This window comes from Oncorhynchus tshawytscha, linkage group LG04, assembly GCF_018296145.1.
Source record: "Oncorhynchus tshawytscha isolate Ot180627B linkage group LG04, Otsh_v2.0, whole genome shotgun sequence".
Lineage (NCBI taxonomy): Eukaryota > Metazoa > Chordata > Actinopteri > Salmoniformes > Salmonidae > Oncorhynchus > Oncorhynchus tshawytscha.
In genome coordinates this window covers 61,053,757-61,072,003 of record NC_056432.1, presented here as the reverse complement: position 1 = coordinate 61,072,003, position 18,247 = coordinate 61,053,757, and the positions used below count along the sequence as shown (strand labels likewise).

The 18,247-nt window shown below is 45.2% G+C and overlaps 1 protein-coding gene across 4 annotated transcripts in view; it reads left to right on the top strand.

The window, feature by feature from the left end:
• LOC112235734 (CD276 antigen-like) overlaps positions 1-18,247 on the top strand; it is a 78,569-nt gene that overhangs the window by 33,425 nt on the left and 26,897 nt on the right. The window lies entirely within an intron of this gene.

Here is an 18,247-nt window from a genome sequence, read left to right as displayed (position 1 = left end):
CTGATTAGGTGCCTGTCTAAGGCATTCTAGACGTTGCCTCAGGCAGTGAACTGTTTCAGATCATAGAGTTATTTCAGTGGTCCAGATCTATAGAGGTGATGGGGAAGATAGAGGTGAATCCTGACAGAGCAGAGGAGGAAATGGACATAGGAGCGATGATCTGAAGCAGTATGAAAGGACTGAGAACTTGGTATGGTTGTGATCTTCGTCAGTCGGTGTGTCAAGGAAGAGTTCCTCTCAGACTGAGCAGTTGTTCCTCATCCAACCCAAAACCCAGCAGAGCACCTGTTCTGTTAGACTAGTGGAAAGCCTTTGTTCTCCACAGAGAGGCAGTTTGTGTCGAGCGCAGAAACCTGCTGATAACGAAAAGTGATCTGTTCAGCTCAGTGGAAAGGAAGAAATTGCCCACGCGCTGAAGCTGTCCTAGAGAAAAACCAGACAAGGCTACGGAGAATAACACAGCCAACCTATGAAAGGGAATAGACCAGCCAAGAAGAAAGAGAGACAGAGGGATGAGAGAGAGAATGAGAGATCGAAAGAGAGAAAGGATGGAACAAACCCAGAGACAAAGCTGCAAAGCTTTTGATTAAAGCCATGGAGTGGCCAGGATCTGAGCGCTCTGGGGCTAGTTGGAGAATATTCATTTATCTCACTCTAACCAGCACAGCTTGATGATGGCCTAACTTGTTAGTAAACAAGTGGCAGATTTATTTTTGGTGTGCCGGAATACAAGGGGCTTGTTTGATATGAAAATGTATTTGCATTTGTTTACAACAGCTGCTGTATGCTTAACAACTTCTGTAATTAATTTTGACCTAGCAGAACTCTTCTGTAGTGTGTGCTGAGCAGAGTTTATATAGTAAATATACTGGATAATCACAGCACTGCACCCACCACACACCAGGCAGGCTGAGAATCCTATTATAGGGAGGGGTGAAATCTCCTTAAGATTCCAAATGGTCTATTCCCCACCCAATAAGAAGAGAGAGAGAGAGAGAGAGAGAGAGAGAGAGAGAGAGAGAGAGAGAGAGAGAGAGAGAGAGAGAGAGAGAGAGAGAGAGAGAGAGAGAGAGAGAGAGAGAGAGAGAGAGAGAGAGAGAGAGAGAGAGAGAGAGAGAGAGAGAGAGAGAGAGAGAGAGAGAGAGAGAGAGAGAGAGAGAGAGAGAGAGAGAGAGAGAGAGAGAGAGAGAGAGAGAGAGAGAGAGAGAGAGAGAGAGAGAGAGAGAGAGAGAGAGAGAGAGAGAGAGAGAGAGAGAGAGAGACAGAGAGACAGAGAGAGAGAGAGAGAGGAGGAGAGAGAGCGCAAGCAAGCACATGAAAATGTCACACTTTCCTCAATCTCTGATTGAAAAATTACAATAGTAATACAACTCTCCCCTGGGAAAAGAAATAGTTTGACAAGGTTAATTTGGAGACAATGAACCTCTAACTGTACGGAACAGTGTGCGGGGTGCGTGTGAAGCCATGTGTTGAGACGGTATGGGTTAAGAAGTTATGCTTGTGAACCACGCCATCATCATTAGCACCACTGTCAATAGTAGTACCTTCCCCATGACACAACACCTGCCTGGCTAAATACTGCATACACAATACTGCCATTTACAACTGAACTATCTCGGTGCAGGTTAGAAGAGGTCATGTCCCGCTTGAGCCCTGACTGACCGTATCATGTGTTGGTTCAACAGCTGTTGGGAGAGAGACCACAATGTGTGTTGGTAGTAGGATATTGATGGATGAAGAAGCAGGATACAGTAGGATCCAACTTGGAACAGACACAAAGAGATGCCTGGCATCCAGCGTCCATGGACGAGACAAGAGGCAGCAGCTGCAGCAGTCCTTGTATGAACCCAGGCAGGCTGGCAGGCTGCCTCCCTCCTCAGCCTCCTCTCTGCCTCCTCTCCCTCCTCTGCCTCCCCAGCCTGCTCGGCTGTACTACCATCCTCCTGGCTGAAAGCAGCAGAGGCAGTTTGAGCAGCTCAGTCTAAGACAGACTAAATCCCACCTCTGCTCCCCCTCCCTGCCCACCCTCTCTGCCACTTTGCTATCCTCAAAAAAGAATAATGCCCTTTGAGCTTTATGGACATGCTGTCTGACTAATATCATTTTTAGCGCCGCTGGCAGAACGCAGAGCTTTAGATATGTATCCCTACTGTGGGAGCTGAGAGATGGCAGTATGGCTGTGGTGGCGGTGGGGGGTTTAGGCCTGTCACTGCCCAAGCCCTCTGTCTCTGCTCAGCGGATGAGAGCACCATTGTCTCTCCGCAGCTCCCAGCAGCAGGATAAGATCGAGATAGAGAGGGGAGGAGAGAGGGGGAGTGAGGTTTGGGCTGATGACAGAGAGGGAGATGGAGACGAGAGCAGAGCGTGTTTGCTAAGCTCTGAGCCGTGGCACCAGGGCCTGACAGGCAGGCAGGGAGATGGAGTCACTGACAGGGATGGTGGGAGGGGACAAACACTCTCACTTGACTTTTTCCCCCTACTAGCTCTGAACTTGCTGATAGCTACTTTATTGAGAAGAAACTGACTTACTATGACTGAGATATGTGGTTATCCCACCTAGCTATCTTAAGATGAATGCACTTACTCCAAGTTGCTCTGAATAGGAACGTCTGCTAAATGACTAAAATGTAAATGTAATGTAAATGGGTGAAGGGAGGGAGACCGAGGGAGAGAGGGAGATCGCCCAAGCTGTGCTGCTGAGCTCGTCCAATCTGCTTTGCTCTGCTCTCCAGAGGATTGGCCAGCTCCATCAACTTCATGGGAGGCCTCATCCCCTGCTCCGAAAGAACCAACTCTCCACCAGAATTACAGTACAATACTCCCTCTCTCTCGCTCTCCATGTTTCTCTCTCTCTCTCAGCCTCTCTCTCTATCGCTCCCTCCCCCACTGTTTCGCTCTCTCTCGCTCTCCATGTTTCTCTCTCTCACAGCCTCTCCCTCTCTCTCAGCCTCTCTCTCTCTCTCACTGTCTCTCTCTCCCTGTCTCTCTCTCTCCCTGTCTCTCTCTCTCCCTGTCTCTCTCTCTCCCGTTTTCTCTCTCTCCCTGTTTCTCTCTCTTCCTCTTTCTCAAACACACACTTTTACACCTCGCTCCCTTTCACACTCACATCCATGCCTCAATAGCTCCATGCACACTCCAACATGACTCTTAATAGGCAGAAGAGACAGTGTCACACAGGTGCTAATGGGCAGTCCTAGCACAGCCTTTCCATTTGCAGCAGACAGCGTAAAGCTTTGCTGTGTTTTTCCTTCATTACGTTTGTGCCTCTTCCCTTTTCCCTGACTGTGTTATTACCTGTTCTGGGTGCTTGTTCCTGACATATGTTGCCGTCTAAATTGGTACCTGCCAGTGCCCTGCTTGCCAAGCTTACGCAAGCCTAAAAAAACAAGTAAGCAAACGAAAGCAAGCTAAAAACAAAACACTGTATTACTCCTTGTTCTCGACTCAACTTTTTTACAGGGCTAATTTAAATGCAATTAACGAAGCCTTTGGAAAAGGAGGAAAACAGCAGTATGAATGAATCCGTTGTCAGCAGAGCAGCGAGGGGAACACTGTATTAATTACTGTCCAAACGCACAGACGGGTCTCTCTCTCTCTACCTCTCTCTCTCTCTCTCTCTCTCTCTCTCTCTCTACCCTCTCTCTCTACCTCTCTCTCTCTCTACCTCTCTCTCTCTCTCTCTCTCTCTCTACCTCTCTCTCTCTCTCTCTCTCTCTCTCTCTCTCTACCTCTCTCTCTCTCTCTCTCTCTCTCTCTCTCTCTCTCTCTCTACTCTCTCTCTCTCTACCTCTCTCTCTCTCTCTCTCTCTCTCTCTCTCCCTACCTCTCTCTCTCTCTCTCTCTCTCTCTCTACTCTCTCTCTCTCTCTCTCTCTCTCTCTCTCTCTCTCTCTCTCTCTCTCTCTCTCTCTCTCTCTACCTCTCTCTCTCTCTACCTCTCTCTCTCTCTCTCTCTCCTCTCTCTCCCTCTCTCTCTCCCTCTCTCCCCCTCTCTCTCTCTACCTCTCTCTCCCTCTCTCTCTCTCTCTCCCTCTCTCTCTCTCTCTCTACCTCTCTCTCTCTCTCTCTCTGTCTTTACCTCCCTCCCTCCCTGAATACACACTATCTTATCACGACCCCCTAGCACAACAACAACCAAATAGAGAGATGGAGTAATGGAGGGAGCAGTCTAAAACAAATTCAGGTAGTCTTTGTAAGCATATTATTTCCTCTCAGGATTATGAACAGTGGCCACTTGCTCCTGTCACTGCCATGTTGAGTTGTTAAGTTGTTTGAATGTTTTCCTCCCTCCCTTGCCTTCAACATGGGGACGTTTTATCCCTGTATTATGGATTCACAGTATTATTTGGCATGCTCTCAGTCTTGTCGTTTGCAGCTCTGAGGGATTGTTGGGTTGAATGAGGGATTAGGGCCGGGCCAGTTCCTGCTCACTGCATTGCTCTTGTAGCATCTCAACAATCACAGAGATAAAATGAGCTCCCTCTCATTGTGTTGGGGATTTATGCCTTCCTGTTCACTGTTGTCGTCTTCACTGTCTCCTTTTGGCATAAAAGGTCTTTGCGATGGCTGAATGTCAAAATATATTTTATGTCTGCAGTTGAAAATACAATGTTGGAGCGTTGCGGCCTGACTACCTCTGCTGTGAGTGGCTGTCTGGTAGTCTGTGTGCGTGTGTGGGCTTGGGCCTGCTGTGTGGTCCTGTCCTGTCCTCCCCCTCACCACAGGGGAGCCATCACCAGTACATGACTCTATAAGTGTCCACGGCCCCAGTCCCAGGCCACCATGGCATGACATTGGGCACGTCCTCCTCTCCTCTCCTCTCCTCTCCTCTCCTCTCTCTCCTCCTCCTCTCCTCTCCTCTCCTCTCCTCTCCCTCTCCTCTCTCCTCTCCTCTCCTCTCCTCTCCTCTCCTCTCCTCTCCTCTCCTCTCCTCTCCTCGCCTCGCCTCGCCTCGCCTCGCCTCTCCTCCTCTTTCCACACTGTGGAGTACTGTGACATCTTTATGCCTGCCCAGAGCCTGAAGGGAACCTGTCTCTTTACGCCCTGTACTCCTCTCCTGCTTTCTTTCTTCTTCAAGACAGATTATATTTATGGCTGCAGTAAAAGGGCAAAAGCCCTATTTTGTCATTGATCAGGCTCATTTTTTATTTTCCCTCCCAGAGTCACAGTGAGTGGGGACTGACTATCAGTGGGGTTGAGCCAAGGGGCCTGCAGTGTACATTTCACACAGTTGCTGTTTTATCCTGTAAGAGGGATTGGTTTCTGGAGGCCTGGCGTCAGCCTCTGCTTTACGATTTCAAATCATATCAGGTGCAGCCTTTTGAGAGACATTGGGCAGAGAGTAGCCCAGAGAAAACAGTTGGGCATACCTTCAAAGGCTTGGTCGTTTAATTATTCATATCCATTTCTTTTATGCTTAAACTCTACACCAGATAAGACCATGCATTGTTGTCCCACAAAATATGTTTTGCAACCTCCGTAAATCGCTTTGTTCTGGTGCCTTGAAACAGTCCAAATCAATGGCCACCCATACACAAAGAGTATTGTCTAGCGTTGTAATGTTTTTTGAATTAGGAGGTGCTGAGAGACTTGGGCCCGTTCCTGGAAAAGGTAGCTCACCTCACTGATAGCTCTAGAGACCAGTAATTGATTACAAAGTGTGAAATGAATGAAAGTTAAGCATGGAAAGAGTGTGTCCGTCTCCCTGTAGAGGTGTGTTACTGGCCCAGGACTTTTCTTACTTTCCTCCCTGCAGCATGGACTTAAACCACTCAAAAGAGTTTGTTTACTGTCTGTAAATGTGACTGAAATGACTCAAGTAGACTCAACATTTAGTACTGCAGTCATCTGCCTTCATCTGCAGGGACAGTGTCATCACAGCCCTTTAACTCTCGAAACCAAATATTATGGTCCTACATTTGTGATGAAAGCATTGATTAGAACATGGCAGCCATCTTTGACATAGCCAAATGTGACCGGTGTGGAAAGAGGGAAGCTGTGAGGGCTAGGATCGCCTTCAGGTCACATTAACATCTCCTTCCTGCTGGTCTGGCTGGTCCTCTTTAGCCATGCCTGCCTTTGTCTTTGACTCCCTCCCCAAACCCACGCCTCTAAACGCCTGCATGACAACCTGCACCTCATTACAGAGAAACTGTCCACAGGGAAATGACGACTTATACTGCCTGTCATATCTATAATGTATCTGTCTGCCTACTTCCAGCCATTTACTGTACTGCTGGGGGATGAGCAGCAAAGCTGTAGTCTACTGCGGTAGTGAAGGTTTCTGATGCCGTTGTTAGTGTCGTTGTCGCCTCCAATGGCTCTGTTACGTCTGTGGTTATTTGGGGCCTCAACCGTGTACGGTAGACGTCCCTCGTTATTAAATAAGATGCAATTCCATTATGTTTGCCTTAAAAACATTACCGCGGGCATCCGTAGCAGAAATGGCTTTGAGAGAAATATCAAGATAAAATTAAAGCGATTCTAGAGAAATGATATTGAAATCCATAATAAGATAGATAGTTTAATATCTTTGGTAACGAAAAATAACCAACCCAAGGCTTAAGGATTAATGCAACTTCATTTGAATGCTCCAGCATGATCCTACATTAGACACAGAGAGCATGACAATTTCCGGATAGACTTTCCAGAGCAACCAGTATATATCTGAGCCCTATGCCAACTGAGCTAAATGCTAACCAAGTCAAGTCCTCTGCGCTTTAGCCATAGGCTGTGCCTTCTGTTAGACTCCTGGCTGGCCTGCTGGCTGGCTGGCTGGCTATAGAGATAGGGATGAGATAAATGACTGGTAGTGATTAGTTACACCTCTGCTAAATTACTTCTAGGTAAAGACTGAGGCCCTCTGTTCATTATATCACAGCACATGGAAGCACATACAACATTATGGCCACATATACTGAGTATACCAAACATTAGGAACGCCTTCCTAATATTGAGTTGTATCCCCCCCCTTTGCCCTCAGAAAAGCCTCAATTTCGGGGCATGGACTCTACAAGGTGTCGAAAGCGTTCCACAGGGATGCTGGCCCATGTTGATACCCAATGCTTCCCACAGTTGTGTCAAGTAAGCTGAATGTCCTTTGGGTAGAGGACCATTCTTGATGCACACAGGAAACTGTTGTGTAAAAAACTAAAAAGAGCAGTGTTGCAGTTCTTGACTCAAACCGGTGCACCTGACACCTACTACCATACTCCGTTCAAAGGCACTTCAATCTTTTGTCTTGCCCATTCACCCTCTGAATGGCACACATACACAATCCATGTCAATTGTTTTAAGGCTAAAAATCCTTCTTTAACCTGTCTCCTCCCTGATTGAAGTGGATTTAACAAGTGACATCAATAAGGGATCAAAGCTTTCACCTGGATTCACCTGGTAAGTATTTGTCATGGAAAGAGCAGGTGTTCTTAATGTTTTGTACACTCAGTGTGGTCTTGGTGAAGGTCCTGGCTGCAGTGGTGATACACTTCTTCCTTCAGGAGACAAATGCATCATATCATGCGTCTGCAACCATGATATTGCCTGAGACTGTGATAGTTATAGTATTCGAAAGTATTCAGCCCCCTTGAACTTTGCGACCTTTTGTCACATTTCAGGCTTCAAACATAAAGATATAAAACTGTATTTTTTTGTGAAGAATCAACAACAAGTGGGACACAATCATGAAGTGAAACAACATTTATTGGATATTTCAAACTTTTTTAACAAATCAAAAACTGAAAAATTGGGCGTGCAAAATTATTCAGCCCCTTTACTTTCAGTGCAACAAACTCTCTCCAGAAGTTCAGTGAGGATCTCTGAATGATCCAATGTTGACCTAAATGACTAATGATGATAAATACAATCCACCTGTGTGTAATCAAGTCTCCGTATAAATGCACCTGCACTGTGATAGTCTCAGAGGTCCGTTAAAAGTGCAGAGAGCATCATGAAGAACAAGGAACACACCAGGCAGGTCCGAGATACTGTTGTGAAGAAGTTTAAAGCCGGATTTGGATACAAAAAGATTTCCCAAGCTTTAAACATCCCAAGGAGCACTGTGCAAGCGATAATATTGAAATGGAAGGAGTATCAGACCACTGCAAATCTACCAAGACCTGGCCGTCCCTCTAAACTTCCAGCTCATACAAGGAGAAGACTGATCAGAGATGCAGCCAAGAGGCCCATGATCACTCTGGATGAACTGCAGAGATCTACAGCTGAGGTGGGAGACTCTGTCCATAGGACAACAATCAGTCGTATATTGCTGGCCTTTATGGAAGAGTGGCAAGAAGAAAGCCATTTCTTAAAGATATCCATAAAAAGTGTTGTTTAAAGTTTGCCACAAGCCACCTGGGAGACACACCAAACATGTGGAAGAAGGTGCTCTGGTCAGATGAAACCAAAATTGAACTTTTTGGCAACAATGCAAAACGTTATGTTTGGTGTAAAAGCAACACAGCTCATCACCCTGAACACACATCCCCACTGTCAAGCATGGTGGTGGCAGCATCATGGTTTGGGCCTGCTTTTCTTCAGCAGGGACAGGGAAGATGGTTAAAATTGATGGGAAGATGGATGAAGCCAAATACAGGACCATTCTGGAAGAAAACCTGATGGAGTCTGCAAAAGACCTGAGACTGGGACGGAGATTTGTCTTCCAACAAGACAATGATCCAAAACATAAAGCAAAATCTACAATGGAATGGTTCAAAAATAAACAGATCCAGGTGTTAGAATGGCCAAGTCAAAGTCCAGACCTGAATCCAATCGAGAATCTGTGGAAAGAACTGAAAACTGCTGTTCACAAATGCTCTCCATCCAACCTCACTGAGCTCGAGCTGTTTTGCAAGGAGGAATGGGGAAAAAAATTCAGTCTCTCGATGTGCAAAACTGATAGAGACATACCCCAAGCGACTTACAGCTGTAATCGCAGCAAAAGGTGGCGCTACAAAGTATTAACTTAAGGGGGCTGAATAATTTTGCACGCCCAATTTTTCAGTTTTTGATTTGTTAAAAAAGTTTGAAATATCCAATAAATGTCGTTCCACTTCATGATTGTGTCCCACTTGTTGTTGATTCTTCACAAAAAAATACAGTTTTATATCTTTATGTTTGAAGCCTGAAATGTGGCAAAAGGTTGCAAAGTTCAAGGGGGCCGAATACTTTTGCAAGGCACTGTAGATCAAAGTTAATCCAATAATACATATTGTGTTCCACCTTTAACCAATTGCCTAACAAAACTAAGACTTTTGATTGTCTTTATTAAGACATCCACTATATCAAATTTCAGCCAGACCGACCAGCCAGCCCGAGTTGCCTGCACGCCTGACACCACCTTCCCAGTTCCCACCTTTATTTTTTTTAATTCCCAAGGGAAAGGTTTGGAGTCAACAAAAAAACACATACGGTACACCTCAAATATACATTAACACAGAGAAACCGCAAATCATCCATATAATTAATATCATGGGCCTAATGGTACTGTAAAGCTCTTTTTACTTGCAAACAATATAGCTGGGTCCCCCCGTCCTGTCCCTAGGGGTCTACGGCCCTGCAGCACCCCAAACCAACACACCCCACTCAGCTTTTGGATATTAGTGAAACATTAATTGATTGGTTTTGTGTGTGTTACGTAAAAGGCCAGAATGACAACTCACAGGATGGCAGACCCTGAGGGCCAGGACTGAGCAACCCAGTAGCTAAGGATTGCCTAAATAAGTATCTCCCCAGACGTGGGCATGTTTTCAATACAGACTCCTTTAGTCATATTGTATTCCATATAAGGCATCCCGACCTTATGAAAGTTGCCCAGTATACCTTTAATCTTGTAATAAATCAAATCCGGTGATAGATAACTTGACATCGTGGGAGGATAACCAACCTTCCAATGAAAATCTTAGCAGCTATACATGTTTTATAGACACTCTTATCCAGAGCGACTTACAGTAAGTAGCAAGTGAATACATGTTCATACTTGTTTTGTTTCTTCTCTGTACTGGTTCCCCATGGGAATCAAATCCACAACCCTGGCGTTGCACGTACCATGCTCTACCAACTGAGCCACACAGCTTCGTTACACAGTTTCTCCAGATATTAGTCACCAGTATCAACATTTACAAGCAAACAAAAACAGGAGTGAATGGAGAATCTGTAGACAGGCTGAAATAAAAGTACATACCAGAAATTAGCCAGCCTTCACAAGACAAACACATAGGCAAATCTGTCCCTTTTTGTGTTTTACACCTCCAGCAGAGGAATTACATTTAAGAGTGCATGGTATTCAGTTTACCTTGCCAGCTACATCAGTACACTAAAGAGTAGCCAGTTTCTACTCTGCTTGCTTTTACAACTTGATGAAAAAGCACAACACATACACACTGAACTATGCTCAACTCTCCTGTGCTGGTCCAGCCAGCCAGCCTTCCAGAAGCTTTACTTTCACACAGCCTGTTAGCCCACTCTGTGGTGTCCACGGTCCAAAATTCAGAATGAAGGGGGGACATGACCCCCCATCCCCAGTGAAAGTTGCGCCCCTGGGTATGGTAATAGATCATACTTGTATATTTTGTAGTTAATGCAACAGTAAGGAGCAGTGTGCTATTTATATAGCTAATGAAGGATTTGGAGAGCATGTGTTTAAGATGGAACATCGCATAAGACACAGTTAATTTCTATTTAGAGAAGTGCAGAGAGAGAGAGAGAGAGAGAACAAAAACACCTCCCAGTGGCTTCAAAGGCCTGGGGCCCTGATTCCCAGAAGCCGTACAGTAGCCTAATGATCAGACACTGTGGTAATGGTGCTGAAAAATAGCAGTAACACACTATTTAAGATTAGCCCACACATTGTAAGCCTCAGCAATATGATTGGTTGTTATGGCCCTGAAAAACATTTCAGAACAGCATCAGTCTGAACAGTTAGGTTAGGATTACTCATTTTATTGGCATACTTATCACCATGAATGAATCAAGAATTCACCATTATGGTCATAATATAATGGTCAATGGGATTATGTGTTGAGCAGATTTCACATTGCCATATTTCCGTATGCTACTAATGTCTGTTCTCGAATTAAAGTATTGGTTCTTGTTCAGTATGACAGAGAAAAAGGCCTCATTAAGGCTCGCACACATCGCACCATATGTTGATGTTCGTCTGCCAATCGTTCGGCACGCTGTGTTTTAGAGACCACCCGCTGGTGGACGGCTGACTGACGACATTTTTACACCATTTAAACCAGGGTAGTCTCATGGCATACAGTCTTAATAAAGTTGAAATGTTGGAGAGTGTTAAAATACATTTAGCTTGACGTTGGTATTCATACTGTGGTCTCTTCTAATGCAGCAGCCAGGAGCAGCATCATGCTCTTTAAGTGAAGGGTGAAGGAAGAAGTGAGTGTAGTATTGCTCTGAGTGGAAGTGGAGGTTACAGACCACCTCCACCTTACTCTGCCATCTCAGTGGAGCGGAGGCTCCAGTAAGTCACATCCACAGCCAAACTGCATGTCAATTGCCAAGCAGTTCAAGTCTCTCTCTCTCTCTCTCTCTCTCTCTCTCTCTTTCTCTCTCTCTCTTCCTCTCTCCCTCTCTCTCTCTCTCTCTCTGCCTCTCTTTTCTTCTCTCCCTCTCCCACTCTCTCTCTCTCTCTCTCTCTCTCTCTTTTCCTCTCTCCCTCTCCCTCTCTCTCTCTCTCTCTCTCTCTCTTCCTCTCTCCCTCTCTCTCTCCCTCTCCCTCTCCCTCTCCCTCTCCCTCTCCTCTCCCTCTCCCTCTCCCTCTCTCTCTCTCTCATACGCACATACAAATTGAATTTAAGTACACTTGACAAACTAAGGCTTCTGTTATCTACCTTTTTTGGACCTTATGTCCCTTATGTCCCTGTCAGCTCAGGAAAACATCCATATTATCACCACCCACCCAAAAATCTGTATTTAGTCATGCAGTAGAAGAAGTCACCAATTAGCATGTTTTACTCCAAAGCATTGCTTTGCATTTCTATGGAAACAAGAAACAACCGATTGCACCACTATGTTTGGGTTCAAATCATTCTTATTAAGACTGTTTTTATTGTGAATGTGAGAATAAGTAGCAGTTTCCTAAAGATGTGCAGCTGTGTGGTTGGTGGAGACAGTTCTGGCCTGATACAGAGGCAGTGGCAGGGCCGTAGCCAGCTGCTCCTGAGTGCTCTGAGAATATTCATCTCTTCAGTAACCACCAAAGACTGCAGCAGAGCAAAATGAGAAATGTTGTTTTATAATGAGAGCCTTAGGCAAAGATATACAGAGGCATGTCTTTTTAAGAAATCCTGTCATTATATATTCTCCTAGTGATACTGCAGAGAGGAGAAGGCATACTAAAGAACAAACTCACTCAACTGAGGGTTTAGGATGGATGCAAGAACATCTTTAATGTTGTGGGTGTCTACAAATGTTGATATTGCTGAGTGGCGGGGGGGTAAACACATCAACCTTTCACGCTATACTATATCAGGTAGTGGAGTCTGATGATGATTCTCTGGGGTGTCAACTCTGTCGTGTGTTAACTCTCACACCTTTAAATAGATCCTGGTAAAGAACTTGCATGCCCGAAGAGCCAATCAGAGTGGCTTTTGGTAGTGTTTATTCCCGCAAAACATTGAGGCTATAGGGTTAGGAGTAGGGCTGTACTTGACAGTAGCCATTCAAATGGTCTCAAATGGACTCTGTCTGTCTCCCTCTCTCTCTCCTGCCCCCTCTTCCTCTCTGCAGTGCGGCCTTGTCTATTTGCTCTCAGCCTATCCACTCATCTCAGACACGATCAGCCTGGCAGATTGTCGGCAGAGGTGCTAATAGCTGTCACTAGCGATTCCCTCCTACACATCTTCCGCCCTCTTGTAGTCAGACCCTTGTTTGAAAAACAAATTAAAAATGTAGAGAACAAGACTTGTTAAACTGATTATTGCAACCTAAAGTTTGCCTCAGCTGTTACGGCCGAAGGAGGCACGAAATGGAAGTGGTGAGAAATCGATAGTCCACTCTGCCTCTTCCGACATCTTAATGCCAGTCTCTCCTGAGAGGAGGGCATGCTGAAGTGATGGAGTCTCTGTCAGCTGCAGGAGATGTCAGAGGAGTTTTTAATGGAGGTCTCGGCAGAGCTGACAAGCAGTGAGGAGCTGTTTTTATTTTACCTTTATTTAGCTAGGCAAGCCAGTTCAGAACAAATTCTTATTTACAATGACAGCCTAGGAACAGTGGGTTAACTGGTCTAGGAGCAGTGGGTTAACTGGCCTAGGAACAGTGGGTTAACTGGTCTAGGAGCAGTGGGTTAACTGGCCTAGGAACAGTGGGTTAACTGCCTTGTTCAGGGGCAGAAAGACATATATTTATTTTTTCGGGGATTCGGTCTAGCAAACTTTCGGTTACTGACCCAACGCTCTAACCGCTAGGCTACCTGTGAGGAGCTAGGGCTGGTCGAACCAGTTCTTCTCATACTAGGCTAGTATTTGTCAACTCCACCGCCACACATTCACTCCCTCCCTCAGTATGCAACATGCTTAGGATGCCAATATGCTTCATTAGCCATCCTACTGGGTATATAGTCTGATTCTGGTACACGGTAAATGATAAAATCATGTTAACCTTGCTGGAATGAGATTTTAAATCACCCCACTGAATTTACCTGAGGATTAGATTCCCCACGCACTGATTAAATGCACGGCCAAACCAGTATTTATATGGATGTGTTACACTGAAAATTATTCCTAGCTGTGAGAGCATAGTATTAAACCAAAACCTCTGATGCCAACAGTTGGTTTTCACTAGGCGCTAGATAAGATTGGGAATTTCTTTATGGCCCTATTTTTTATATTTGTAAGCAATGTTTTATAGCACAGTCAGACATTTTGGATATTTATCTGGAGGGATTTTTTAAAGAGATTGTATTGAATTATAGTGAAACGGATGGGAGATGAAAGTACATTTTCATTATTGTGAGTGCTCTGACTCTGTCTGTAGGTTAGTCTTTATGCAGGGTGAGCCACTAGTGTCTTAGTGAGAAGTTAATCTAGAGGCCCATAGGGACAATGTCTCAATATCTGTGACTTGCCTATATGTGGAGACTAGGTCTAGCTCAGTACAGGCAATATCAGACAATTGTAACCCAAACACAGCCATTCCATGTTCAATCCAGGCTGTCTCAAGGGAATGTGACCATTGAGGTGCAAGGCTGCAGGGTGGGTCGGAGGGCCACTGGACTGGTATTCACTTCTGGATCGATCACATCAGTAGTCAAACTCATTGCGGCGAGGAGGTGACCTCCCACTGCAACTCACTATTCTAAATTCTCTGCAGAGTTGTGCTAAATGGTGAAGTAAAGGCAGGGAACCTAGAGCCAAGCATACATCCTAGGAGAAAGGTCACAAGCAACTTCCTGATGTGCATGAAAGACAGCTTAGAGTTTGAGAGTAGGCTAATGGTACTGCATGCAGGCCTTATTCCTATTCCAGCCCAGTCACTCACACCCACCACACACAACACACGCACATACACAGAGGCATACACACACACACACACACACACACACACACACACAAAACACCGCCCGACACCTCCAGTGGTGTTTGAAAACATTCTTCCAAAATGCGCCTCTGTGTGCGCGTCATATTTTTGTGTTTTCCACAAGACCACGGCATCAAATCAGGGCAATAATGTCAGACAAATTGTGTAAGCAAATGTGAGCTGGGTTGTTCTAGAGAGGGGGTGGTTACCCTCCCTGCATGCCAATAAGACAGCTCTGTGGTATCTAGCCCGAAAAGCAATTCATTGAAATGCAAGAAAAGGGGGAGAATGCTCAGTGCAAAGATGCTGACAGGACAGAAAGCTGTGCTCATCCATCTCAGTTTGCCAAGTTTTTCCTCTCCCGGTGAGGTGAGGTGAGCTCCTCCTTGTCCTCCCTTTCGGTGAGATATGCACCCGGGGACAGTCAGAGGACAGACGGCAGAGAGGCAGCGCTACCTCTAGCAGCTAGCCCTTTCATGCTGTAATGGCAACGTTTTGATCACCTTCTCTGACCGTGATGAACTGTAACAATGGGTGTGAGTCTGAAACAAACTCAAAGTCGGCCATTAAATTAAATTATTCCCCCAAATAATATAAAAAAGGAAATCATGTTGTCTTCTCTCTGTCTGTCTTCTGGTCTGGCCGAGCCTTGACCTCTGACACTGCTCTGGCTCCTTGTTTCCTTCAGTGTTGTTATTATGACTGCCAGTCTATCACAGTCCTCCCAGATCTCACAACTTCTAAATGTAGGGAAGGAAATAAAGCTTTAAATCACCAGACAGCTTATTGTTGATGGATTGATTGTTGATTGGTGACTGCAGAGCTGTTGTTCCCAGCGAGGTGTGAACATTATTCACAGCAGACTGGGTTGTGAATGTGATTTAGGTCGACTAGCTGCTATTGTCCCAATGGTTTTTACGTGCGTTCGTTTCAACGGCTTCATTGTCTCTTGTGTTATACTGTGTAATCACACAATGAATTTCTCCTGCCCCTTTAACTGACTCATCACTCATCATTGTAGAGATGCAGAATGCTTTTTAACAGTTATGTGGAGCTCTCTCTCTCTCGCTCTCTCTTTCCATTCTCTCATGCCTGCTCTTCCTCTCTGTAGTGTGGCCTTGACCTCTTTTTTTGGGCCCTTGGGGTATTTAGGCCCTCCAGCAGGGGTGGGTCTCAGTGTCCCTCCACCCTAGGGCTATCCCCCAGTCCACCCTGCCTCCCTGTGATCCCCACTGCACCACTGTCTGTCTGCAGCCCCCTGAACCTCACACATCACACCAGCCCTGAGCAGCTCTGAAGGCCAGGGCTGCCAGGCCTTTGGTTTAGCCTCAGAATGAAAGAGCAAGCTTATTGACCCCCTCTATGCTCCTCCTCATTCCCCAGCCTGCCTGGAATGAGCCCTGGGGCTCCTGTTAGCCTGTGGTGGTGTGTCTGTCTGTCTGTCTGTCTGTCAGGGGACATTATTCTCCTTCGGTCCCAGTTAAGGAGGTGTTTTTTTGTCCTGAGCATGTAAAACTCAGCTGACACCCGCAGATAGAGAAAGCAGCTTTGATCCTTCGTCTGTCATGACGTTGTAGAACTGAGACAATCTGAGACGACAGGCCAGGACTGAGCACTTTATTCCACCGTAGGCACTGGCTGAACTTAAAACACTCTGGCTCCAGGAAAATGAATGTCAATCTGGGCTTTTACCTTCAGCTTGGCCTGCGTGAGGCCCCCTGTGTGTCTTATTGAATGAATGGAGAGTTAAATGTATTTCTTGGTCATGCAGGCCTTCTATTAAGAGTCCATATCTAGGTGGTGTTTAATCATACTACCATTCACTCCCATAAAAAAATATATATTTTTACCTTATGCCTTCACTTCCTTTCGAACACCTACACCCAAGTCAACCTACCTGATAATATTTAAGGGCTGTAGACCGGTCCAAACTCCAAGTCTCATCTCACTGTAATTACTGTAAAGTTTCCATAAATAGACCTGTGTTTTGCTTCTATAAACTGTATGTGTTGAGTTCAATGCAGAGCCCAGAAGTTGCACCTCTGTGGCCCTATTACTGCAGCTGTGCAATCTCCCGACATTCAATGATGTGACAGGCAGCCCAAAACACTCCATCCTCACCCCAGCAGAGAAGGAATGGGAGGAGGGGAAGGAGACGATAGGTAAACAGAGCCATTAGGGACAAATCTCTTTTTGAAGAAAACAAAATCACATCATCAAACAAGAGAAAAAGAAAAATATGATCCCTCAGCCCTTTGGGGCCCCAGCGCTGAAATGATAGCCGACTACGACATTTGTCTTGATCAACCTGCTCTTAGGGATTGAGAGAATGGAGCGAGGGGTGAGAGAGAGGGAGAAGCTGAGAGCACAGCTCCGCTCTGCTTCAAAGTGCCAGACACGTTCATTACTTCTCTGTCTTATTATAGCTCTATGTGGACACTTCATGCACGAATCAGAGAGTACAGCGAGCAGAGCACGGTACTACCTAGCATTCATCTGTAATTTGGCCTTTGCATTTGGTATTAACATGGTTACAGTGGTCATCTTTTAAATAGCACAAAGCAAAGAGCTCTACAGAGAGGCAGTGGAGTCCATCAGTCATGGTTGGCCCAAGGAACTATATACTGCTTTGTCAAAATGACAAGATGGACTATCTAGGTTTTCCCCTTTCTCTATATGACATGTTGCTGTTGATATGGGTTTGGAATGGAACAGAGGAGATTAGAGGCCAATCTGTAGTAATACATCCAGCAAAGACATTTACGTCAAATTTCAATGATGATTATGGTCCACCCAAACATCCTTATATTAAACAATATCAGTCACTCTGATTGTTTTTGATTGGATATTGCACCAGGATCGCATCATATATATAAATATATGCCAAAAATATATATTGTGTATATCCTATGATTCTTCATGGCATATCATACAATAGCCATGTAATATGGTTAATCATAAATAGGAGTACGTGGTTAAGCATAATCTTGCTTCCCATAATGTGTTCCAATAATCACATACGTATGAAGGCTCTCATGGCCACATACTGTCAAAACATCAACTTACTTGGCCAAATAAAGGTAAACAAACAGATAGGAGGTGAAATTCAGTGAAAAGAACCTTTTCTGTCTTACTCAGAGAATGCCACCCCTAGAGCTCTCCATTTCTCTGCATCCTGTCTCATCTACCATTATGACACATTCCTGGCCCTCCTCATCCACTGCAATGGACAGCAGTTCTCTCTCTCTCTTTCTCTCTCTCTCTCTCTCTCTCTCTCTCTCTCTCTCTCTCAATAGGAAGGAGGCTTCTTATTGACCTCCATCTTGGCTGTGCAATAGTGTGTCTCTGTCCTCTCCGTCTGTCCTGTGCCAAGTCCTTACAGATGCTTGGTCATTTCTCCATCCCAACGCTAGTCAATTTCAACACTTTTTACAATTATTTTCCCAGAGTGGGTTCTCTGAAGGAGGCCAGTTTGTATTATAGCCAGCCTTCAAGCTATTTAGTGTCTCAAGCTGTTTTTCCATCTCAACTTTATTCCGTTACATTGGAATGCCCTGGGGAAATATGGGGATGTCTGCAATATCTTTGTCTTGCTGACCAGTTTGTTGTCGGTTTTATCTTGTCAAGATGCTGTCTCTCACTTTGATATTTAATTGTCTCTCTAGAGTGAATTATGCGCTAAGCTGTCTGATAGACAGTCATCCTCGCAACCGTCAGAG